The sequence below is a fragment of the Anas platyrhynchos genome, chromosome 10, assembly GCF_047663525.1.
Source record: "Anas platyrhynchos isolate ZD024472 breed Pekin duck chromosome 10, IASCAAS_PekinDuck_T2T, whole genome shotgun sequence".
In the NCBI taxonomy this organism is placed as follows: domain Eukaryota; kingdom Metazoa; phylum Chordata; class Aves; order Anseriformes; family Anatidae; genus Anas; species Anas platyrhynchos.
Window position 1 is genome coordinate 10192650 of NC_092596.1, and position 17338 is coordinate 10209987.

Below are 17338 nucleotides of genomic sequence, written 5' to 3' on the forward strand. Positions count from 1 at the left end.
CCAAAGGCCCTCTTTGAAGACCAGTCTCCCATCAGACAACTTTATTTGGATGCAACTCATGTACCTTTTGCTTAGCCAGCTCCTTCTCCACCTCTCAGCTCTCGTATTGAACCACCATCTTCCTTTTAAGCAACACTGTCCTGTGGGGCATGGTATCAAATGCTTGGCTTCACATAAATCACATTCCTGCACTACCCCACCTAAGAAATCTGTTATATAAAAAAGATGTTAGATTAGTCTAGCACAATCCATTTTTTTGATAAAATCTTGTTGCAATTTATCCTTCTTCCTCATTATTTCCATGTCTAATTATTCTTTCCTACAAAATACGTCATGAGACACCGTGTACTATTGCATTCAAACCAGCACGCCTATAGTTCCCTGCATCACGTTTTTTGTTTTTTGACTGCGTAGGGACTCCGTGTACAGGATACAAACACTTCCCCTCCTCTGCAGCTGATGAGCCACGGGAGAGCCTTGCTGCAAGCCTTGCCATGCAAGCCTGGCGTATGGTTGCAGCAGCCTGGTGCCACTGCTTTTGGCATCCCACAACCAGGATCACTGGGACTCCTTCTTTTGTCTTGGTAAGATAGTTAGGTTTTGCTCTTTTTTATTTATTTTTAATAACTTTGCTATGAATAGCTTCCAGTCTCCTACAGATTTGTTGGCAATTTTTTGGTGCTTAGGGTCATAGGTTATTGGGTGATATTGGTGGTGGGGGGATGGTTGGACCAGATGATCTCAGAGGACGCTTTTCCAACCTTAACGATTCTATGGTTCTATGAATTTCACTGTGTGCCAGGTTCTATAGAAGGTCCTCCTTTCATGCAAAAGTTGTCATAACACAGAGATGCAAGTTCTCCTTTCAGTTTAGGCACAGCTAATTTCAGTTCTGTGTAAATTGACTCAGGGCAGGTTCAACCAAAATAAGTCCACATGAACCCAAATAAGAACGTCTGTGCGCGAGGTCACACCAGGTTAATCAAATCACTTTAAAAATGGACTTAAACTAAACTGGTGTAATCTCTCTGTGTAGACAAGGCCAAAGCCAATAATGGAAAATCAAGTAGGTCAACTTCTCTCATTAATTGTATGCACCCCATGTGCATTGACCGAATCTGGTGGGTCTATGGTGAGCGGAGGCATGGCCGGCAGGCCCAGCGGGGCACGGGGCGCTTGGCAGGACATCGCCACCGTCTTGAGCTCGCCTACAACCCGGGCTTGGGTGGGACATGAGCGACAAACCAGGCCCCAAAGGGTGCTGCAGGCACGCCACCACGGGGCAGGAGGGCTTGGTGCCAGAGTCCTTGCACACAACCACAAGTAGCAGAGAAACGAGGGAAAAGGAGGTGTATACAGGACACCCAAGCACAGCATTTTAATAACACCAACCAAGACTGGTCCACACTGTTTAGGTTTTCAGATGCTTTACCACTTTGGTTAAAGACATACTATTCCATCAGAACCCCTCGCTATCCCGGTATGAGCCCGGATCAGGTGTCCTGGTACAGGAACACAGCTTGCTCCCCCAGTCTCAAAGGAATGAGCCATGTTGGCATTAAAACCTTTGTATCACCACACGTGAATCTTGGGTAGTTGCGTAATTTAGGACAAAACAATGCCACTTCTGTGTATAGACAAGCCCCAGATCCAAACTGTAAAGACATTGTACCAATTTTCTGATACTACTAATGAGCAGAAGTCGCGTTTGACATCAGCATCTCTGAAATCCAGTGTCGCTTCCAACGCCATGAGACTTTAATTATGAACTGCTCACTCGCTAATTTTAATTTTGAACCCTGAGCTATTTTTGAGTACTTGATGTGTGCCTTAAACCAGCGAAATAATTCAATACAGACATAAACCGAGTGGCTAAAAAACAGGAACCATTGCAGGTCTTGCTGCCAAATTTCACTGAAGTTTGCAGTTTATAAAAAAAAAAAAATCAAACCAATTTTACTTTTTCTTCTAGATCAACTAATTTCTCTGATTGAACAGAATAAATGAGCAGCGAGTAACCACTCCTATGGCAATTTACATTTTTCCTCTTACATCGTCCAGAAAAATCGTGAGGGCTCAGCAGCGAACGCGGGTAGCCCCACAGACACCAATGCCCCCCGTCCACACCAGCTCCCATTTCTGGCCTCACCACCGCCCCTGCTCTCCTCGCGTGTGTCAGAAGTTGGGCAGCCACGGAGCCCCGAGCGCTGCCGCTACGGCTGTCAGTGCACGGGGTGCCCTGCTCCTCTGCTGATTTGCCATCACCAGCACGCTGATTTGCTCTGATTTAGCATGTTACAGGAAAAGTCTCTCTCTTCTTTTTTTTTTTTTTTTTTGAATACATTTTCTAGCAAATCAAAAACCTAAATGCATTTTTTTCTTTTTCACTGGCTAATTACAGCAAGGCAGCGCAGCCTAGGAAGTTTACAGAAATTAAACAAATTCCCAGACCGAGCAGTACACGCCGTGGTGCTACGTTCAGGACGAGGGGGGGTCACACCGCATCCTCCCGAAGCCACCCGCTGCTCCCACCGCCACTCGCAGGAGCGCCGAAGACCACCCGCACCACGCAGAGCCGCCGCCCCCAGTTCCCAGTCCCACTGGTGGGGACTGGAGAGCAGCAAGCCAGCAGCGCAAGGACAGGGACGAGCCGTCCTTCTGCCCCAAAAACGAGGCGACTCCAGCCACCCGTCCCCATCTCCGTCGGTCGGGCAGCACCGGCGGTGCACAGCAGCACAACCTGGGGCTCGGGAGCCGGGAACCACCGGGCTCGGCTTCGAGGCGTGCTCAGCTTTCGGAGAGGGGCTTTGAGACCCCCCCAATTCCCCGCTCGCCATGCAACCGGTCCCTAAAGCCGCCCGCCGCCCCAGCCCCGGGGGGAGGGCTAACTTCGCACCCTGCCTTTTCCATCCTGCGCTCGGGCGCAAGGCTTCGGAGCTTTTTCCTCCGCCGTATTTTCAGAAAGCAGTCCCCTGCCCAAACACCTTCCCGCCCGGCAGCCCCCTGGCGACCCTCCCGTCCCCAAAACTTCACCGGGACCTCCAGGGCCGTGTCAGGCGGCGGGTCCCCCACCCCACCGAGGGCACGATCCCCCTTCCCTTCCCCCCTGCGCCTCGCACGTACCGTCTGGCAGGATGCGCGTCCCGGAGCCGCTCTCAGTGCCATGCCCGACCTCTGCGCGCTGCCCCCCCGGCACCGGGGGTCTCCTCCAGCCCCGGGCTGCCTCTTCCCAGGGGGGACATGGCCCGGGGAAGGTGGGACACGAGCGGGGCAGGGGCAGGGCGGGCGGAGCGGGGCGCAAAAGCGGCTGCGGGAGGGCTGCCGGCGCTGCGCGGCGGGACTTGTGAAAGTGCCCGGTGGCGGCGGGCGGTTGTGTAACGCGGCGCAGGCTGGGCCCGTCCTCCCGGCGCTGCACAGGCGCGCTCCTCCTCCCGCCGCGGTGCCACCGGCGGCCACGGGCAGCCGCCACCCGCGGGGGGAACCGGGGGAGGCGGCGGCGGGGGGCGCGCAGGATGCGCGCAGGCGGTCCCCGGGGATTTCGGGGGGCTCCGGGGGGCTCCGGACCGGCCCTGGCCGCGCGCAGAGGGTGCGGGGGGCGCGCAGCCGGAGCAGGGGGTGCCGCCGCCCCCCGAGTCCCCTTGGGCTCCCCGACCCCCTCGGCGATGCGCAGCGGGCTCTCCGCCCCGCTCCCGTGCCCGAAACGCGCTGTTCCCTGCCGGCATTAGTCATTCCGCACCGTGAGTCACGGGCTCAGCGTTTGCTGCTTCCTTCCTCGCCCGGCTCCTTCCCTGCGCCCCCCGCCCCGCTCCCGCAGCGCCCCGAGCCCGCAGCCCGCCGAGGGGGAAGCGGAGCCGTTTCTGTTTCTCTTATTTCTGCAAGCACCGGACACCAAAGGCTCTTGGCATCAAGGCTGGGGGCACTGCCGGGACCCCTGAGCGAAGTCCCGGCACGCACCCGTACAGTGCAAGCCCCCTTTCAAAGCAGCAGACCCTCTTACCAACAGGTTAGGGGCTGTTCCAGCCCCTTTAGCCCCTCTCAAATGCCCCCTGTCCAGTCTATGTAGCACCCACAGACCCCAATATCTTTGCCCGTGGCCCTCTGCCAGCTTTCTTTGCTCAGCCAGGATTCCCATTCCTCGCCCGCCTGCATGGCCCCGCACCAGACCCCAGGGGCAGAAGCAGAACCCAAAGGGGACAGGGCAAAGAATAAACCCGGTGCCACCAAGGAAAGAGAAGTGACATTGTTACAGCAATACCCCTGAGGAGCATCAGCTGCTATTGATGAGGACAGGACAGCGGGCGCCTCGGCACCCAGGTAATATTTCTGCCCTCCTACTGGAGCCGAGGCAGTGTGGCTGTGCCTCAAGTGACAAATCTCATTTTGCCCCTAAAAGTAGGTTTTTGAGGCACACACCCTGGTCACACAGAATGGGGCAGCACTTTCCTGGTCCATTTAGGAAAAATCCTTCCTGCCCTCTTCCAGGCAAGGCACAAGTAGCTGGCAAACGTGGAGTTTCTCTCCTTTTCGCTTGAGTTAGGATATGTCTCTGCAGGGCAGCCTGCTGATCTGGGTGACAGCCGCTTGGAGGATGCCACTGCCTGCATGTGGGGCATTTGGGGATCTCACTCTGCACTCCTAAAGCTGAGGACCCGCAGAGGGGCCGGGCTCACAGCGATGGCCCCGTGTCGTGCTGGTGCTGCTGTCACCTCTGTGCCTGGGACACTTCAGGGATGCCATCCCTGCAGCCCGGAGTCATAGCCTGGTCACCCCCGTCCTGCGAGTGTGGCAGGTGCAGCAAACAGCATCAACACTCGTATGATGCAGCAAAACCCTCTGGAATATCCCGGCACACATTAATCAGAGTAACAGGACTGTCTGACCAGAACTCATGTTCTACTCCAAGTGTTTCAACCAACTCTCCTGGCAGGTAGAGGTGCAGCTGGCAGCAAATGCAGGGACTGCTCTTCCTGTAGCACTGCTGAATGAGTTTTCATGTGGATGACTTTAATTATCTCTTTTAGATGAAAACCACACCAAGATCTTTCCAAAAGTTAAGCAAGAAGGGCAAAGCAGCCCTTTGGACAAGACAAAACCCCTGCATTGCTCAGCAAGCTGCGGCGTTGGGCAGCGTTAGCTGTTCTCTGTGATAGCTGCCATATCCTCAGAGTTGTTTATGTTATTTTTTAACAATGCTGTGTTGCAAAGCCATGTCAGCAGCTATAAAACAAAAAGAAGTCTGGTTTTGGCCAGAAAACAAAACCAGCAAAGAATACATGTATTTATATCTATATATTTACAGGCTGTCCCAGCACACTGGAGAACCCTACAGTCCAGCAGGGAACATGAAGGAGGAACACAATTAAATCTCCTAGGATAAATTATAGAAAAAGAGAGTTAGCTTGGGCTGCAGTATGCAAGCTCCCACTCCCATGCCTGGCCTTTCATCTGGAGCAAAGGGTTGTCCAAATTAGCCTTTAAATTACACACCATAGCCAGGAAACATTTGCGTTACACAGTGCCAAGTGCAGAACCAGCACCCAAGCCCCATCTCACTTTGGAACGTGCCTGGAAATTCAACACGGTGCTCTCCTGCACTATCAGTAAGTGTGAGGCTTGGGATAACCCAAACTGAAAGGAAAGAGAAGGATTTAGACAACAAAGTGGAACAAACACCCTTGCCTTGATCCGCAGGGGCTGGTGCCATGCAGCTTTCTCCGGGACGTGGTTCAGGCGTCCGAGGCGAAGCCAGCAGAACGGGGAGTGAATTGTTCTGGCACTATTGCACAATGCTGTTACCTTGATACCATGTCGTGTAAAGATTTTAAACTGCCTCTTTATTAGTCATCCTCTATTCATTTTAATTGTGCCTGATAAACAGGGCTATTTCACCTTTGCATTCTATTGTACGCACTTATCTTCCACGTTTATATCGCCAAGGAGACTTTCAATCTTTTATTATGGCAAAGGTAGGCATAGAGGAATGAGCAGGCACTTCCCTCGCAGCCTGGCGGTGTTTTGGTGTCTTTGCATGTTACGTTTTCAGATCTCTGCTTTCCAAGCATGGAGATTTCTGTGGGTCCTTGATCCCGGTGCTGAAAATGTTTAGGCAGAGGCTTAGATTAATGCACAGAACCAGTGAGAAGGGACAGGCTGATTTAAACACGCACTTAATTTTTCTCAGGATCAAGTGCTGTAGGTGTGTGCTTAACACCACTGAAGTTACTTTGATCTTCTCTGAAGACAGAATTTCCTGCAGATTAAGTTCTTGGCTCTGAACGATGGCATTGGTTATTTAACGAAATCAAAGTTGGGAGATGAATAATTATTGAAATTAAAGAATTTAGCTGAAGTTTCTGGAATGTTTTAGTCGCATTTCCTTCTAACATGAAAAATATTCTGCCCAAGGGTTTGTCAATGTGAAATTTTGTCCCCATAGTTCCTTATCTAACAGCCTGAGCATGTTTGTGAAATCTGAAGTTTCACTAAAACCTCCTGGAAACCGCTGTGCACATTCCCTTCAGTGGCATTACAACCTTCCCTGTGCCCAAGGACTGCCCAGTGCAGCAGGGAGCAGCGGTGCCACCTGTATGACAACCAGGGTCAGGCTTTGGGGTGACTTCTGCCGTGCCCCGTAGAAGTCATGGATGTTGCTGCTGCTTTTTGGGGTCTGTTTGCTCAGAGCTCACCTCGCTGCTTCAGGCAACACCCTGCAGCTGTGGGACTGCTCCTCCCCCTGGAGATGCATCTGTTCTCCAGGCTTATATAGTTTTGACTTCATCTTTTCACCTTTAAAAAGACTTAAAAATAAAGCTCAGGTTTGCACCACAATCACGTGAGAAGAGGGGTAAAATCCCATTCTCATTTAGGTTCAGAAAAGGGAACGGAAACTCCATTGAAGGCAGAGACAAAACCACATTTACTCCAGTGTGAACAGGATTTCCCCCTTTGGTGTGAAACCCTGCATCCCTGTGATCTGGAAGGAAGGAGCTCCTTGCTGTGCCACAGAGCATCCTTGAGTGCCGCTTCGAATCTTTATGCAACTGCTTAAAAGGATTAGGGATACAAATGAGTTAATCACCATTTAGGTACAGAATTCCAACAAAGCTTTTCAGGACCAACCGTTTTAATTTCCATCATCCAGCTCCTTATTTTGTAGAAAATAATTGCAGATGGTTCTGGTAAAGGCAAGAGAGATACCTGGTTTGGGGTGTATTTTCTTGTGCTAGAATAGCAGCATGGCCAGAAAGCGATCAGTGGGCCCACCTGCAGGCATGTGGAACACGTTGGTATTTATTTGGAAAGCTGAGAGGTGCCGAAGGCAGAGATCTGGCCAGGAAAAAGAATACTTTTAATGTGGCTGATCGTACTTCAAGCAAAGAATATTATTTTTATAAAGGAAAAAAATGTTCTTTCTTAACTGGAGTAAAATATTCTCTGATAAGAATTCCTGTGGCTTGTTATTCTGCTTAACTCAGAGAAGTGGGGGGGAAAAAACCCTTGCAGAAGCACGAAGGGCTACTTCCTTCTCCCTTTATCCTCCTGTGAGCATCCACTGACTCTAAAGCTCTTTCAGCTGCATTTTAGCTTGATCCCATAGGATAATGTACCTGTGCATTCATTTGCTTTGATCCTGGGTTTGTATCTTCTGGAGGCTGACGACAAATTCAGGCTGCTGTATTTAAATATGGGTTAAGTGGGCATGGGGAATAATCACCTCTGATTAGTATAATTAGCCACGGAGGGGCCTCATGAGCAGAGAGTAGGATAAAAACTCAATAATAGTTTTGTTAAAGGGCCAAATCCCCCTGGATTCAGCAGCCGTGGATATTTCCTATCATACTTCTGCTGATGCTTTGTTCATACAAGTGTGCTCGGACGGGGACAATGGCAGCTGCCTCCATCCCTGCCTTTTGTCTGACGGCCAGCTCGTGACATTCACCTCCTCTGCTCTGCCCAGGCTGGTCTGCAGCCAGAGGGCTCCCAACTACGTCCTAGTCTCCTCCAGCAGCCTGGTAACTGGGAAAGAAAGTGGCATTGGGATGGCTGGCACCTGCAGGCACACAGCACCCTGCTGGTGGGGTGCTCCCCCTGCAACGCCACATGCAATGGGAAAAGGAATCGCCTGGTTTCACCTGGTAAGGAAGGCAAAGTTTGCTTCTCCAAGGCAAGGTGCCCAATGCAGTCCTTCCCCAGTGCTGCAACCAGTACAAGAAGTTAAATCACCACAGCCAGGCAGCATATGTGTGTCGGGCGGTGGCTGCTCAGGCACAAGCTGTGCCAGCGGGTCTGTAACAGAACCTGAGTGTCCCAAGGGACCCCCGACACCAGAGCCCACCAGCTAGAAGGGACACCAGCTAGAAGGGACACCAGCTAGAAGGGACACCAGCTCAGAGCACAGCTCTCCAGATGCCTCCCATAATGGTCTTTTAGGATACACACAAGAAAATCGTATGTCCTTGATCCTAAAGTGCACTGAAGTAAACCCACTTTTGGGGTACATTCCACTGTTTTCCTTCTGCTTTTCTTTTTTTACAAACACAGATGGGTTTAAATCAATCTCTAGATGCATAAACCGAATGACCCGACTTCAGCAGAGATCTTACCCTGGGAGCAAGGCAGACTGAAAGTGTCAGGCATTGCCAGTGCTGTGCTGCTGAGCTCATACCTAAACAAAAGCAAGTTAAAATGCAAGTCTGCGAGTCTTTACCACTGTGTTTCACCGCTAAGCGATACTGAAATGTGTCAATAATTATACAGAACTGCGTGGGATGTTACTGTGCTCTCTACTCACAGAAATGTGCACAGCTTTTCTGGGCGCAGAGGAGGTGCTGAACATCATCAATGAACTGACTACGATGCTAGAAACTAGCACTGTGACAGATTTCATCCGCCAGCCATGCTGCAAAAAGCCAGTTGAATTAAGTGGCAACAACCCTGGTGAAATCAGTTTATGCTGTGTAGCTGTAAGCAGTCTTATTTTTGTGTTTCTACAGAAAGTGAGTGTGCAAGACAGCCCGAATTTCCTCCTCTAGAGAGGAATATCAAGGTCAGGGCTTTTGAATGCAGGTTTGGGACTGGAGAGAGAGCAGTCTAACGCACACACTGCAATGACACTCGTGTCATTTTGCAGAAGCAAGACCTGTGAGAAATAAGATTGAATTTTTTTTTCTTTTCCTTTGGGCAGCTTGTCTCTCTTCTTGGCCCCACTGTGGTGCCCACATGGACAGGTAGGTGCTGCCACGCTGCTCACCCAGACCCGAAGACCTTCCACTGTGTCCCTGCCTGGCTTACAAACAGGTCCTGCTGGCCACCTCCACACCAGGTCCTGTCTGCCTCCGGGGGCAGGTTCCCAAAAAATGCTTCCTAGTTGTTCTGCATTAACCATCGGACATCAAGGCTTAGTGTTCGACCCAGCCTTGTCCACAATTTGGCACTCAGCACAATACACGAACAACTTGGCTTTGCAGACCAAACCAGGGCTTCTCTGAACATCGCAAACCATTCTTTGGGAAAAGGTGATTTACAACAAATGTCTTTTGATTAAAGCAAAAAACCCTCTTGCTTTGGAACATATTTATAAAGAAATAAAGAGTAGTTGCTGTGTTAGAGAGGCATCTTTCAGTTCTCCACAGCTTTCATCCACCCCCTGCCCATTTAATACGTCTGCCTGCCTTTAACACTGACGGTTTTGCAGAACAGCAGCCATTTCAACCGGGGAAAAACAAGAGAGAGACTCTGAAAATAATTATAAAAAAAAAAAAAGTGCATTGTTTCCTGTAGCGCTTCAGTCCTTTCACTTGCAGAACTTGGGCTGACCTGCATTAGACAGCACTCGCACCAAGTGCGACGAAAACAGCCCTCCCTGCGGGTTTGCTGCCCTGTCATCATCTCCTCCCGTTAATTCAGGCACCACGCAGCAGTACGGCCGCGGCACAGATCGTGTCACTGGCGCAGCGACCGGCGGATGAATCATAATGAAACCACCAAGAGGAAACGTGTCGCAAACAGAAGGGAAGGCTTGCTTTTCGGTGGAGTGCCTCGTCTACACAAGGGTGCTCGAGTTAAGGATGCTGATGAGAGAATTAACTTGTGCCCTGGTCACTTAATGCAGCTTTTTATGCAATCCTTTACCGCTCCTGTTGCTATGGGGAACGTGAATACTCGCCATGACAACTGCAGCACGCAACCTCCTTCACACACAGCATCTTCGGGAGGGAACGCTCCCATTCATGCGTCCTGCAAAATTCGGTGTCCTTGACAGCAATTCAGCAGGGGGGGTTTAGGCACAGGGACTATTCTTCTGTGTTTTACAGTGCGATGTTGCCTGGCATCTAATACTATTTATTACTGCTTTCTTGCATAGCGCTTCAGTATCAAAGCACTTTGCAAAGGTAATCTTTCCAAAAAAAACCCATTCTGCTTCATTTAGAGATAAGAAAATTGGGCAGGAAGCTTACATGAGGCCCCACAGCACAGCAGTATCCGGGCTGGCATTTGTACCCGTGCCACTTGGGCCGACATCTAGGGAGAACATCTTACTTTTATTTATCAAATATGAGTTCTGTGTGTCTGAAAACACAGTACAGGAGCTTGAGTATAAAAGTAGGAGCAGTGCTGGCTGGCCTAGCACAACTTTTTCGTTGCAAGAGGATGGGATGGCCCTATGGACTCTGCACTGCCGGGATTTCAGCACTCCGAGAGCATCCGTGCCTCTGACCACAGCATGCGAGGCACCACAGGCTGCGGGCTCTGCTGGAGGCTGTGAGCAGCCCTGGGGACAGCCAGCACACCCCCTAATTGAAACGATTTCTGGAGGGGAAAAAAAAAAGCCTCACCAAGTTGTCATCAAGAGTTACAAGTGCCTCAGAACACAAAGAATGTGCTCAGATGAAATATATGGCTGAGAAAACCATTACCGACCCAGACTGTAATCGTTCTGGCTATTTACCTCTTAACCTTTCCAAACATGTTCAAAAGTGCATAATAAGTGACATCTCTTCTTCATCACAAGGTTTAGCCCGTGGGGAAACTCTCTCTTTTAGTTACCGACGTTAACCATGTTGCTCTTGGCATCAGATCCATTTCCCTGCTTTAAAAAACAGCATTGACAACTTTTTTCCACTGTTTAATTTGTGCAGTCACAGTAATTAAATATGAATCTTCAAATATTGCTTGACATATTGCAGATTTATCATCAGTGAAACACTCTTCTGCACATTTCCATAATTGCTGCTGTTCAGAACAAAATGGTTATGCACTGAAAGACTGACAATTTTCTCCTTTTGGTGAAGTTCTCATTTGTTTGCCCTCTTGGCAGTGCTCTATAGCAGCTTCATTTCATAATTAAATTATTTTCCACTCACATATGGAGGCAATAGTTTACTTTCCAATTTTTTTTCCCCCCTCGTTTTACATTGTTTCTAAAGATGTGCAATCCAATACGTACTGGAAGGAGCCAACATATCCCTTAACAGCATCTTACGAAACGCTATTCATGTGCTGCCTCAGCTGAGTAACAGACAGATATAAATCACACCGAGATTTCATCTGAATAAGCGGCCTTGATGGCCAAGAAGGTTGTGCCTGACTGGTGGCTTTAACCCCTGGTGATTCCAGGGGTGGTAAATTCTGCAAAGAACTAGCTTCAGGACTTGGTTCAAATTGATTTTTTTTTCCTCCCTCTCCACACTGCTCTTTTCCATGCTGACCGCCCACCATCTCTGCGTGGTTTCTTAGTCAGAAAGGACAAATATTCCTCGGGCAGACCAGTTTTGGGGTGAAGATGGAAGAAGCCATCCTGAAGCCTCCAAACACCACTGGCAGAGCCTGCCTGTGCCATGTCCTGTCCCGGGGAGCCCAGCCACACACACTGGGGTCCCCAGCCCAGCTCCTCAACCAGGGCCGCGTGCCTTATGGGCTGTTCCTAATAGACTGTCCTAATAGACACTGTTTGCACATTTGTATCAGCTCAGAAACCATACTAGCTGTCTTCCCTTCAGTAAATAAATATCTAATTTCTTGCAAGCAAGGTCTTATCAGATGGAACAAGCCTCCTGGGAAGGTTTGAGGTATGAGAACCAGTGTCAAAAACTGCAGACGGGGTCAAATACACAGGGCGATAAGGAGCCCCAGTGCGCTTCTTCACTGCCTATCAGCATTTTATTCTAGGGGCCAGGTTAGCCCCCTCCTGATTAAAGATGAGAAAGGAACGGGCTGTTGCCACACTCCTGCCTGAACCCATCACACACCTCAGGGTCTCACATCACATCCCAGGGTCTCCTTGCTACAGCCCCTAAGAGCAGGGAGAGCGTCTCATTACAGAGCTCACATGAGTCCTAAGGCTTTTTTTTAATCTTTAAACTTCAGCACACACGTTTGGAGTCATGGACTGTGGTGGGGTTGGGGAAGCCTCAACTTTTGAAGATGTTTCCTCTTATAATAAAGACCTACAGTGTGAGGGGCTGAACTTTGTAATTTCCTGCTTGCCTTTGGCAAAACCCATTATCCATGCAGACATCAGTCGCTTTTGCTAGCAGTAACCAAAGCATATCGAGGGCAGAGAGCAACGAGTTGATCCCAGAGCAAGGTGTCCTCCTCCTCCCCCAGAGGACACCCCTCCTCCCAGCGTGTGGCCGGCCCTCGGCTGTACATTTCTATTTCAGGTCTCGGCTGCTGGAGCTGGCTGGAAGGGTTGAGCAGCTTACCTACTGTCTTGCCAGGATCAGGGCTTGAACCAGGGCAAGCTGGCTGTGACCCAGCCCCGACAGGTCTAAGGTTGTGCTGACATGCTGGGGAAGAGAAGGAGCTGTGAGAACTACTGTTCTCCACAAGGAAAGTTTGCTTTTTATTCAGATTTGCAGACCCAGGGACATCAGTGAGTTGGCTTCTGCCCCATTGATTGTAAGAAGAAGCAAGAATGGGCTCTTGTTTTTGTTTTGTTTTGGGTTCCTTTTTGGGATTAGAAGGTGAAGCCTTTTCTTCTGAACATTGTTCCTTCTTATACAGAGTCATTTTGAGTTGACTTCAAGTGTCAAGGCCACCCTCATCACCATGTCTGCACCAAGGCCGACGCAAGCTTCCTTCGAGCAGACCGAAGCAGCGGTCAGTGTGCTCAGCTTCCCCAGCACACGAAGGCTACAGAATTGAAAGAGCGCAGAAGAAATTAACAAGAAGAGGCAAATACATTTACATTCTGGGTGCTGGAAACTTGGGTATCCACAGGACAGACTCTTCCTGAAGATGACAGTGAGAACTGTCATCTGACAGGGCTCTTCTGTCAACCTTGGAAGAATCATTTTCCTCTTTGGGTAGGCTTTCCACTGCTCACAACTACAACGGGACTTAATGGCTCAGCATCAGGACGCTTTCTCTTTTGGAAGAATATAAACAAATTTAAATTGTGATGGATCTGCCAGACAAGAACCCAGACTCAATGCTAGAAACAAGCACTGAATGTGCTTTTTGGAAGACCAAAAGCGATTGTCTGGGGCTTGCTGCCTACTCTTGATGGTCAGTTTGAGCACAACCTCTAAGACTGAAAAGAGTTGCCTTGGAGCTCTGTGGGATCATATGCGCTGCTGACCTGCAGGGGAGACACGTTAAACTTTGCATAAGGCTGACGCTTGGAAAAAGAAAGATGAACAAACAGCTGGTAGTTTTTCCATTGTAAAACTTTTCAAAGAGAGCAGAGAGATGTCCCTTCGAGAACTTTGGGAAGGAGAGAACTTGGGTTTCCTAAAAATCCTCCCAGAATGGCAACAGGAGGGACCCTTGTTCCTTTGTCCTCATGAAATACAGACTGGGCAAAACTGTAATGAGAATTAAGCTTTGGTGAGTATCAGCTCCTCCAGGGAGCACAGGGCGATAGCTGTGTGCAATGAGGAGTGCACCCTCTCTTAGTCTGCCCTGCATCTTAGAGCACTGGATTCAAACTCTGGGGGCTGCAGGGCCTGAGCACTATTTTTAGAATACCTTGAAAGGTAAAAACTGAGATTTCCAGCCAAGCGTACGACTACATTTTGTGTGCAGTTTACAAATGGGAGAAATTAGAGTCATATCCTTTGATTGAACAAAAAGACAACAGAAATCTTCAGGCAGAATTCTCCTCTCATATCTACCCACGCTGCATACATTGATGTCAAAGAAAGGCATCTTCTGTGCAGCTTGTAGAGAGAACGCAGCATGAAAACAGATGCCCAGAGCATGTATCTTAGAAGAATATATTTAGCCTCGCAGTATTTTACACTGAGAAGTGATCATGCAAAATACAGCCAGCATTTTCTTGCCAGTATTATTTTAGTAAATAATAAGGAGAATCTCATCCTACTCACTATTATAGTTAATCTTGTTAAAGTGGGGAGGAAGGAGTAGCTTTGAGTATACGTTAGGAAGAAGCAGTACCATGACATGTACCATCCTCAGAGTCTTAGACCTTTGTTTTGGAGTGTACGGCAGGTACACAGAGCAGCTGGCAGAGTCCAGGCTGCTTTGGGGACAGGGACAGGCCGAGCCAACAGGTTTGAAACTCGCTCAGTCAGTTTATCAGGGGGAAATCTGCCAATTTACAGTGAAAGGTGATAGGTACAACTCATGGGGCTGATTGGGTTCCCTGATGGAACTACACAAGTGTGTGAAACACTGAACACAATAGAGAGTCCTGGCGACTTGAAGGAGAGAGGGCAGAGAGCCGAGGCTCATGCCACTGCATTTTGGGCTGGTGGGATGTTGGTCTGTACCCATCAGCACCTTTTGGGGCATCCCATGCATCGTGCTGCTCTTACCTGCTGTTAGCACCAGGCCAAACAGAGTGTTGGTCTCACTCTTTACCCTTACAGAATGGAATTCATGATTTTTTTTTTACAGCTCCACAAGTTTGAACTTGGTGCAACTTACCAGGTTGGTGCTAATGAAAGAACGTATTTCAGACCCTGCCAAAATTAATTGATACCCTTCAATTTGGGGCACAATCAGCCTAGACACAGCAGTCTAATGTAGGCAGCCTTGAGCAGCCTGTCATTATCCTCTAAAAGGATGAGCTGAGACCTAAATGCACCAGTTGAACAGGCAAGAAGTAGAGAAGATACTAGAGAAGAGTAAATATCATATACAATGAGAAGATCCATGCATTCTCCAGTTAATTAATCCATTCAATTCCAGAATAAAACTAATAAACCTAATCCTGAAACTGGTATCTAGGAAGTGCCTCCGCAGTGCAACACTGAACACAACACTTCCATCTGCAAAAGCATTTGGAATTCAACCTGTCATTAAAATTGCCATTATAATAACTACTGAGCTATTCTTGTATGGGGAAGTACTCATTAACACCGATAAGGCATTGTGAAGGTGGGAGTTACTATTTCTAAGAGTTATCGTTGGCCTCAGTCAAATTATTTTGGAGTTCACTGGAAATGAGAACTTCTGCCTCCAGTCCAGAATTACTAGAAATTACACGAGCTCTTCTCCCAGAAATGCAGGGCAGAAAAGAGGTTTTTTAGGGTGAATTGTGGCAAAATCTAATAGGCCATTTCCTATGATATTTTACAAGGATGTTATTATTAATAATATTATTTTTAATAGTAACAATCAATTATTGTTACTAATTATTGTTATAATATGCCAGTTGCAGACTAATTCAAAACTGGGTAAGTTCTGTTTAAATAGGAAAAAAAAAAAAAACCTACGTTTAGGCTTTCATTATTAATGCAATTACCAAATTGAGCTAAATGACTGCTTTTTGTTCAAACAGACCAGACTTTACAGTTAATACATAGCTATGTTCATTTATTTCATAGTTGCTTTTAAGGTAGAAATTTAGTAACTTAAACGTTCTTCATTTTGAAGTTCAACCCAGTATCCTCAATTCATGCCTGCAGCTCTTTTATGTAAGTGCAATTTTAAATCTCTCCTTCACACAAACGTAAAGCTAAAAAGATAATGGTAGTGCTATTGCCCTATGTCTTTCAAGCTCTTTCCATTTTATATAACCTAGCAGCACAAGTGGGCTTTTCTTCTACAGATAATAACTCCAGATGTGGCACAGCCATACCTATGACTAAACACACTCAACAAAAACATTCACAAAATGTATCGGTCAGGAGGGCAATCAAGCACAGCACTAACCTACATCACCTCTGGATTGCAGCACCTGCGGAACAGAGTCATCCACTTGCAATAAAGGCACGAAAATAGAGGAAGATGCAGTCTCCACTAGCACAGCTATCACAGCCAACAAGAGGAAGCTACTTTGGTGCTCCAGCCTTGGAAGTAGTGCCTGAACAGGAAAAGCTGGGCTGCTGGAATAGATCAGCCTCACAGCAGTGTGTGTGCCGCTGTTCTTCACCTCAGTCCCATGCTTGGCTACGTTCCACTTTTCATCATCAGTAAAGTGCAGTTTTACATAAAGGCACAGGAAGGAAAGTGATACTGGTTCCCCATGGCAATGACTTGTGTGTGCTGCCCTGCACAGGGTGTTGGCTCCCCTCCTTGGGCCATAACAGCCCAAATACGTTGCCGAGGTAGAATCATTCTGGCAAAGCCAAATTGTAGGTCCCGGCACAGGAGGAGCATCCCTGGACATTTAGCAACTCAGGCAGACCAGGGGAACATCCTTTCCTCTGGTAACAGGAACGGAGTGAGGTTTGGCCTGATGAAATGGGCTGGATTGATGTGGCTGGCTGTTTCTATAAATACACCACTGTGCCCAAAGGAGCTGACAATTATCTTTTCATCGCTCGTTACACACATTGCTCAAGAGCTGATCACTTCAGTCGCTGGGCACTGTCTCAGGGGATGCTCTCTCAGCCTACTCAGGAACTTCTGCCACTCAGCATCTCTGCTTCAAAACCAGGAGCCCACCTCCACCACAGGCCTCACAAAAACAGATCACTTCCACACCGAGGGGACTGGAGTCACGTTTTCTTTCCCTTTGCCATGTCTCTGGGGATCTCCATCTCCACACGTGGCTGTGGGGAAGCCACCAGTTTGCCTCATGTCAGAAACCCACCTATTTTTCAGGCACTGTGCATAGTGCTCTGCAGAGCCTCTGCTCTCTTGCCCGCCTGCTACTCAGGCCTGCAGCCAGAGGAGATTTTCCATCTGGGGGCTGGGTGGGGGCATAGTGGGATTCACAGCATTTCTTTACCTGTACCCAAAGGCAGCCAAAGAATCTGTGTTTGGATAGATCCATATCTGGACCAAAACATCCCAGTGAAGCATCAGGGTGGGGGGACTCTGGACAAATCATCACATGAGCCATGAGGCATCAGCAAGTGGCTGCCAGCTTCGCACACTGCAGCATGTAACTTGCTGACAGGCAGAGCTTCCCTTCCAGCACCAA

At 48.6% G+C, this 17338-nt stretch overlaps 1 protein-coding gene across 2 annotated transcripts in view; it reads right to left on the reverse strand.

Moving 5' to 3' along the window:
- Positions 1 to 17338, reverse strand: part of PASD1 (PAS domain containing repressor 1) — an 88979-nt gene that overhangs the window by 42982 nt on the left and 28659 nt on the right. The window contains exon 1 of one of the 2 annotated variants that reach the window (XM_027465338.3): positions 3124 to 3777. The exons of the other annotated variant lie outside the window; for it this stretch is intronic. The gene's annotated coding sequence lies outside the window, so the exon portion shown is untranslated. Of the gene's footprint in view, positions 1 to 3123; positions 3778 to 17338 lie in introns of those variants that run through there. 2 annotated transcript variants of the gene reach the window in all.